Source organism: Vigna unguiculata, chromosome 9 (assembly GCF_037176805.1).
Source record: "Vigna unguiculata cultivar grain cowpea cultivar isolate G323 ecotype 2 chromosome 9, ASM3717680v1, whole genome shotgun sequence".
Lineage (NCBI taxonomy): Eukaryota > Viridiplantae > Streptophyta > Magnoliopsida > Fabales > Fabaceae > Vigna > Vigna unguiculata.
The window spans coordinates 15158359-15166737 of record NC_140800.1 but is presented as its reverse complement, the minus strand read 5'-3'; the positions used below and the strand labels follow the sequence as shown (position 1 = coordinate 15166737).

The 8379-nt window shown below is 41.2% G+C and overlaps 1 non-coding gene across 1 annotated transcript; it reads right to left on the bottom strand.

Annotated features, from left to right (window-relative positions):
- Nucleotides 1-6532: 6532 nt before the first annotated feature.
- LOC114164919 (small nucleolar RNA R71) lies at nucleotides 6533-6639 on the bottom strand. Its single transcript, XR_003599654.2, has one exon. It is a non-coding gene; the product is annotated as a small nucleolar RNA R71 (small nucleolar RNA).
- Nucleotides 6640-8379: the final 1740 nt, after the last annotated feature.

Here is an 8379-nt window from a genome sequence, read left to right as displayed (position 1 = left end):
GGGCGACTTGTCCATTTCACTGGGCGACTGGATCTTGACAGAATAACCTCACTTCTTCTCCAATCCTTCACTTTCCTATACAATAATCTCAAAGATAACACAAAATATATCTAACCTAAAAGAACCTAAAAACAACTCAAAACTTCCACAAAACATATGATTAAGTACAATTAAGAGGTCCAATAAAATAAGAATAATAAGTATTTTTCATACTTATCAATATGTGGTCATTGTTTGTTGTTACTTATTTGGTTAAGTTGGCCAGGTATGGTACATTAGTCCCTCAGCCTTTGCCGATATAAGTATGTAGGTGAAGGATGATATGTGCTGATGTGCTAGTCATGACTGGCTAGGTGTGATACACCAGTCCCCCAGCCTTTAAATGTGATGAATAGTGTTAAGGCTAAAAGATATGAAGGAGTTTCGGGTAGGCGAAGGGGTTTGTGGCAGGTGAAGGGGTGTCAAAAGTCTGATTTAGGGAGGTTTGGCGTCGTCATTTTGATACTTTATGATGATTGAAATAAGTTGTGGTTTTTGGCGGGAAAAAGTTATGACGTTTGAGATTCGTATTTATAAATGAAGATAATGTTGGCAGTGCATCCACTTTGTCTCATTTGCAAAAAATATGTTCGCGTGTGTTTTAGAGCTGTCCGATATCTTCCTTTCCTCCTCTGTCATCTTTAAAAGAATCAGGTATGTCTAGTAGTAGTGATAGGGCTTTGTTGTCAGGTTCGGGTAGTGAGCAGTCCAGAGATAATGGAAGTAGTCGAGACGATACTAGTGATAGGAAAGAGATGGGTAATATAGGGAGGATTCCAATAGAGAGGGTGGTTGAAGTCAGGGAAGACCCACCCAAGGAGTTGGCGGAGAGTAGTTGGCCGACGAAGACTGGGTACGAATGGGTGGCGGCGGACGTGCGGACACAGCAATCGTTGTTTCGATGGTCACATTTGCTAAAGTCATGGTTAAACTGCACACCAATTTTTGAGAAGGGTGCTCAAAGGGACATAGTTGGTCCGGAGTGGGTGACCGCTGTCGAATGTGTCTGCCACGGCTGAGAAGGATCAGCCGGAGAATTTTTTTATATGTATATGTGTCATTTCTCTCAGTACACATCCAGCTGCCGTTTGATGAGTTCACCATGGGAGTGCTTCGATTGTTGAACGTCGCCCCTACTCAGCTTCACCCAAACAGTTGGGCATACTTACAAGCTTTCCGACTACTGTGTATGGCGTTGTACTTGGAACCGTCTCCTCGAGTATTCTTGTACTATTTTGTTACGAGGTTGATAAGTCCGACAACGTGGTTGTCGTTAATAAGTCGGCCTGGTCTCAACAGACTAGACGCTTTCACTTAATCGTTCAAGCATTTTAAAGATGGATTCTTCAAGGTGGTGGTGAAACCGGCTGGTCGGTCGCACTTCTACACAGCTGACGGTAACACTAAATTTCCGTTTTTCTGGACCGACAATCCTTGGAGATATAAGGTGATATCAAGGGAAGATTTGTCAGTGGCGGAGAAGGAGGTGGTGGATACCTTGATGCAGTTTAGCGATAAGATGCCCACTAAGGGCTTAGTTAGGGTGTATAATTCGGTTCACCCGATTATAGATATTGAGGTATCTTTTTGTAACTTTGAGCATTGTTATATGTTCGAGTATTTTGACGATTTGTGTGTTGTGTACTTCAGGGCATATGGCGCAAATGGGCAAGAAGAACTTGACACTTTTTCAAACATTGCGCAAGGAGAAAGCGGTAAAGGTTAGAGTTGCGGGAAACACTAAGGTTCCCAACCTGCAGGATTCGTTGGTAGATGTCCATGTGCATGGTGGTACCAAAAGGAAAGCGGAGTTACCGGCCAGGCCTGGCAAGGGAAAGGATGTGAAGAAGGTGCGAGCTATTTCTATGGGAGCAGGTTCGTCAAGAGGGGTGAAGAGGCCGGAAGCTGGGCTGATTGAGCTTCCAGAGACTACTATTCAGAAGGACATTGAGATTAACATGTCAGAGTTGCTAATAGATTCCATTGACAATATGGAGCCGAATGCCTTGGTGAAGGCTATGGTCGAGTTTAGCAGTAAGACCTTGATACTGAGTCAGCATATCAAATCCTTATATTATAGGGAATTGAAGGAAGGAACCCGGACAAAGGTGGAAGAGTTGCAGGAGAAGGTGGACAAGCATGCTAAGGAGAAAGAGGCTTGGAAGAAGGAGAGGGAGGAATGGGAAGCGGAGAAGAAGAGGCTTGCTACGTGTAGAGTGCATTGCCTTGACTCTGAAGAGAAGTTGAAGGGCCGAATTGCAGATCTCGAGGCCGACTACGACGATATCAAAGAAAAACATGACGGGCTGGAGGGGGAGCTGGATGACCTGAAGAGCTGCATAATACAAGAACATATTAATGGTTTTCATAAGGGTGTGCGGCAGGCGACCTTTTTTTATGGAAATGTTGATGTTAATGACACTAGGTTTGATGTAAATAAGGATGTTGTTGATGGGGTACTTATAGATGAGGCGAAATCTAGCCCTGAAGGGGATGGGAAGAAGGACGTTGTTCGACCCAGGCTGCTTACTTGTGGTAAGGGTGGAGAACTTAAACGAATTAACATAAAGTTAAGGGTGTTCGACCCAGGCTGCTTACTTGTGGTAAGGGTGGGGAACTTAAACGAATTAACATAAAGTTAAGTAGAGAATGGTCGTAAAGTTGGGAACCCTTCGTATTATTCATTGAATGTGGGGTGCCTCGTTAAAACCTCCCCGGCCAAAACCCTACTTAGGGAAAAAAGACCAGGTGAGGAAAAAGAGTACACCCAGGGTTACAAGTGTTTGGTATGATACAATACATGTTTTTAACTAATGTAGAACTTGAGATGGGACACATTCCATGTATTGGGTATTTCTTCCCTAGATAACTGCTCCAGCCTATATGCCCCTCCTCCAGCATCTTCTCGTATTCGGTGTGGGCTGTTCCAATTGGCGGAGAACTTGCCATCCTTCTTTCTTGCACTGCTGGCCATTCTCCAAACTAAGTCTCCTTTTATGAATGATCTTGGGCATAGGTTGGCGTTATATCTCCTGGCAGCTCTTTGTTTGGCGGCTAAGTTGCGTATCTGAGTTTTTTCTCTAAGCTCGGGTAGGAGGTCGAGGTGAGTGGTCATGTTTTGATGATTATGGGTTGGGTCATATAGTTTCTCGGCGCAGAGATGGTTCGCCAATTTCTACGGGTATCATGGCGTCTGCGCCGTATACTAGGCTGAATGGGGACTCGTTTGTTGTTGACTGAGGGGTGCACTTGTAAGCCCATAGCACTTCTACTAGTTCTTTAGGCCATCGGCCTTTGGCGATGTCCAACCGCTTGCGTAGTTCCACTAAGATAACCTTGTTAGCTGCCTCTGCCTGCCCATTGGTTTGTGGGTGTTCCACAGAACTGGATATGTGTTTGATGCCCAGGCTAGTGTAGAATTTGGCTAGTTCTTTATTATAAATTGTCAACCATTGTCGGTAATGATGGTATGTGGAACACCATATCGGCATATGATATCTTTCCAGACAAATTGCTGGACTTGCTGGGCTGTGATAGTGGTTAGTGGTTTGGCTTCTATCCACTTGGTGAAGTAATCGACGGCTACTATTAAGAATTTTACTTGGCCCTTGCCGGGGAAGAATGGGTGATAAGTGCCAAAAATAAGTAATTTTCATATGAAATGAGGGCACATATGTTCTTAATTTGTGTTTATATCATGATTGATTCTCCCTAAATCTAGAAAAGAATGAGCTTCCAAGTTTTTGTTGAAAAGAAATCACTTGATCCCTATTTTGTGTAATTTTCAGGTAAATTATAATCGAAGGAGGAAAGAACAGAAGAAGAGTGAAAGGAGAAATGAAGAAACAGAAAAGAAACTCTGCAAGGTCGCTCAAACCAAAGCATGCAGACCTAAGCTAAAGCCACTGCTGCCATTCTCGCCTAAGCGACGCAAGACCTCGCTTAAGTGAGCGCTCGTGCAGTGGAGACCCTCTCTTGCCGCCATTCTCGCCCAAGCAAGATCAGATGCTGCTAATCTCGCTTAAGTGAGATCCTTTCTTCAGCTCGAAGTACTCTTGCTCGCCTAAGCGAGATATTGGCTTCAGCACATCTCGCCCAAGCGAGAGGCTTTCTTTAGCATGAAGAATGTTGTCTCGCTCAAGCGAGACTCAGGTAGCTTGAGCGAGACCTTCGTGGAGTATAAATACTCCGTGAATCAGAAAGTGAAAATCAGCTGGAGATTTTGGAGAAGAACTTATGTGACCTCAACAAGCCCAAGCTCAAGTGCATCAACAAGCCCAAGCCCACATCAAGGCCCAATCACTAGAAGCATGATGAGAAAGATTCACATGGGCCTCTCACAAGATGATCAAGTCAATCATGGGCTTTTTACATTATTTATATGGGCTAAAAAAATCTCTAAAATATGAGATGATGCATGAAGGAAGTAGTCTAGATTTAAATTGGGCCATTGTTTAGGCTTTACTTTCAATAAAAGCTAGAACACTTGTTGGGATCATTTAGGCTGAACCCAATGTGCTACCTTTGGCCGAGAGTTACTAAAGTGGCTCTCCTTTTGGATGCAAGTAAAGCATGAACTAAGCAAGGAGCATGTGATGGAAGCATGGTGCGTGTGACTTGGGCAAGGAGAGTGTGATACGCCACTTGGCACCATCTAGACTCATCTACTACATCACATGGTCTACAATCAAGCTTCTTCTCCAAGCTACATTTTCATTTCATCTTTGTTGCATTTTCTCTTTATTTGGTCGGCCATGTGCCTATAAATAGAGCCACTCAAATATTGTAATGGTTACTCTTGAATTGCAAATAGATGCTAGTGTTTGAGATCACTCCACACTTCTATTAATTTGAGAGCACACATGGCTAAATTTCTCCTTCATCTCCTCTAGCCACCTTCCATACCATAGCTCCACTTCTACTCTTCATCTTCACCAAATTCTCCATTTCCGAGAGCAACCTTTCTCTAATTCTCCAAATTCCGCTACACTTCATCTTCTCCTCATCATTCTCCATGGATTTCCTCCCTCTCCTACTCCAAGGACGTCCATCAAGAACTGATCCTTGCTGCAGAGCTGTGACCACGAGCAAACACAAATCATATTTCTTCTTCTACTTCTTTAGTTCTTAGGATTTTGTTGGCTACCATGAGTGGTTAATCTTCTCCTTTGGGATTGAATGTAATCTACTCAAACTTGGATGTAATATGGTGATATTTATATATAGCATTTGTGTTTTACTCAATATTGGTATTATTGTTCTGTTTTTAATGCTTGATTCTATCTGATCAATAGATGTCTTGATTTTGATTTTTAGATCTGACTGGAAAGTATTTCTGAAAATCTTATTTGAACAATGATACTTGATATACTGTGATGCTATGAATATATCTTAATATATCAATTGCTTTTAACACTCGACCGTAATGCTAGGTAGTTTATTGAATATGTGAGGAATCAATATTCAGGGAACTAATCTTACGAATTTTATACGGGAGGGATCAATATAAATGATTTTTTAGTGTGCAACAATATTGGTATTTTCAGATGTTATATATTTATTCATCCAGATTACAGACAAGGGAGATAGATGAAATTCAATCCCAGTTTCTTTTACTGAATTTTTATCTAATTTTCTGCTTTTACTATATTTGTTTATGCAAATTAGTTTAAACATCAATGATCTATCAAATTAAAATTTCTGTATATATATGCTGATCGAGATAATTATTAATTTTCACTGAATTCGTTCTACTTAAAAATCATTATACTATAGTTGACTTTTGGTACGCTTGCCAAGAGATCAACAAGTATTTTTGGCGCCATTGCTGGGGAACGGTGTTCTTCTGAAATTTTTAGTTATCTCATCTAGCTTTGTGTATAGTTTCTTAATTAGATAGTTAATTCAATTTTCTCCTTTGTACTAATCCTTGCTTGAGCTATTTTGATTTATGCTCTTAAGAGGTCAGGTTCCTGAGGATCGATTAGCATTTGACCCGGAGATAGAAAAGACAGCTAGAAGGAACAGAGGCAAAAACAAGAAGAAGCAAAGAAAGACAATGGAAGAATCTTCCAGTACTTCCATCACATCTCAATCAGAAAACATGGAGAATCAAAGACAAGCTCCAACCAGAAAGACACTTAGAGACTATGCTATGCAGCAAGGGCCAAGATATTTTTCTAGCATAGCAATACCACCCACCACCAAAACTTTGGAGATGAAGGCAGCTTTCCTCAGCTTAATCAATTCTCATCAATTCACTGGAATGGATAATGAAGATCCATATACTCATCTCTCTACATTCTACGAATTGATAGGAACCATGGGCTTTCAAGAAGGAGATCTTGAGCATGTATACATGCGTTTGTTTCCTTTTTCTTTGGTAGGTAAATCAAAGGAATGGCTTAAGTCACATCCAAACTAGAGTTTGAACAGCTGGAAGGATGTTGAGGAGAAATTCTTGAACAGATTCTTTCCACCATCTCGCTACATCAAAGCCAAAGCTGATATTTCAATGTTTAGGCAAGGACCAGATGAGCCATTTTGTGAAACTTGGGAGTGGTTCAATTCCTTATTGAGGAAATGCCCAAATCACGGATTTGAAGATATTGCTCAACTGAACATATTTTGTAATGGTCTGAGGCCTGACACCAAGATGATATTAGATGCAGCAGCAAGTGGAACAATGATGAGTGTAAATGCGGAGCAAGCAACAAGAATCATTGAGGCATTAACATCCACATATCATCAAGCTTAGCATAATAGGCAAACTGTTCAGAGGAAAGGAGTGCTTGATCTTAGCACTACAGATGCAATCTTAGCTCAGAATAAAATTCTGACCAAACAGATTAAAGCACTGACGAAGCAGATGTCTAAATTACCCGAGCAGTTGCAAGTTGTGCAATCTTCTCCCAGTCAATAACCCATGAGATGTGACTTTTGTGGAGGCGATTATCCAAATGGTCATTGTTCTTATCAGAGTAGCTCGCAAGGAGAAGTTCAATATGTGAGTAACCAAGGAAGACCAGGAAATTTCTCCAACAATAATAACTTTTCACAGGGGTGGAGAAACAATCCAAATCAGAATTTTGGGTGGAAGCAAGATGTTGGTCCTTCAAACAGACAACCTCCTTATCAACAGCAGCAACAACATTATCCTTCGGTGCATGACAGAACAACTAAACTGGAGGATACTCTAGAAAAGTTTATGCAAGCTTCTTTGACCAATCAGAAAAATACAGAAGCTTCAATCAAGAATCTTGAAACCAAGGTTGGACAATTGGCCAAACAATTATCAGATCAGCAGGCAGGTCAATTTTCAGCCAACACACAGACTAATCCCAAGGAGCATTGTAAATCTATTACCACTAGAAGTGGTAAAGTTGTGGGAAGAGGGATTGGATACAACCTGGCTGTAGAGGAAGAGGTGTTGGAGGAAAAAGAAAGAGAGAATGAAAAAAATGAGTGTGAGGGAGAGGAAGAACAAAATAAAAGAGAAGAAAAAGAAGAAAAAAATATAAGTGAGGAGAAAAAGAGGGAGAAGGGTGAGAAACAGGTACCTCAGTTGAAGAGCCTACCATACCCTCAAAATCCCTCCAAAAAAGACAAGGAAAGGCAGTTTGCAAGATTCATGGACATTTTTAAGCGATAGTAGATTAATATTCCTTTTGTGGAGGCGATGGAGCAGATGCCGACATATGCAAAATTCATGAAAGAGCTCCTAACAAAAAAGAGAAGATTCTCTGAAGAGACAGTAGAGCTTGAAGCAGGGTGCAGTGCTATAATTCAGAAATCATTACCTCAGAAATCCAAAGACCTTGGGAGCTTCACAATTCCAGTTACAATAAGAACATTACCAGTGGGAAAAACAATGTTTGATCTGGGTGCTAGTATAAATTTGATGCCTTTGTCTATGCTACGAAGAATAGGAGATCTGGAAGTAAGGCCTACACGGATGGCATTACAACTAGTTGATAGATCCATGAAGTATCCCTATGGTGTGGCAGAGGATGTCTTGGTTAAGGTTGACAAATTCATGTTCCCAGTTGATTTTGTGGTAATGGATATTGAGGAAGACACTGAAGTTCCTTTAATACTGGGAAGACCTTTCATGAAGACGGCCAAGGTCATTATTGACGTTGATGATGGCAAATTGAAGGTTAGGGTGCAAGATGATGAAGTCAACTTTAATGTCTTTGAAGCAATGCAGGACCCAAAGGACAAGCAACAATGCTTCAAGATGGATGTGATAGATGAAATTTTTCTGTCATCCAGGAAGCAATTGACAAAGGCAAGCCCATTAAAAAAGCTTTGATTGGTGCTTGTGATGATCTGGAGGAT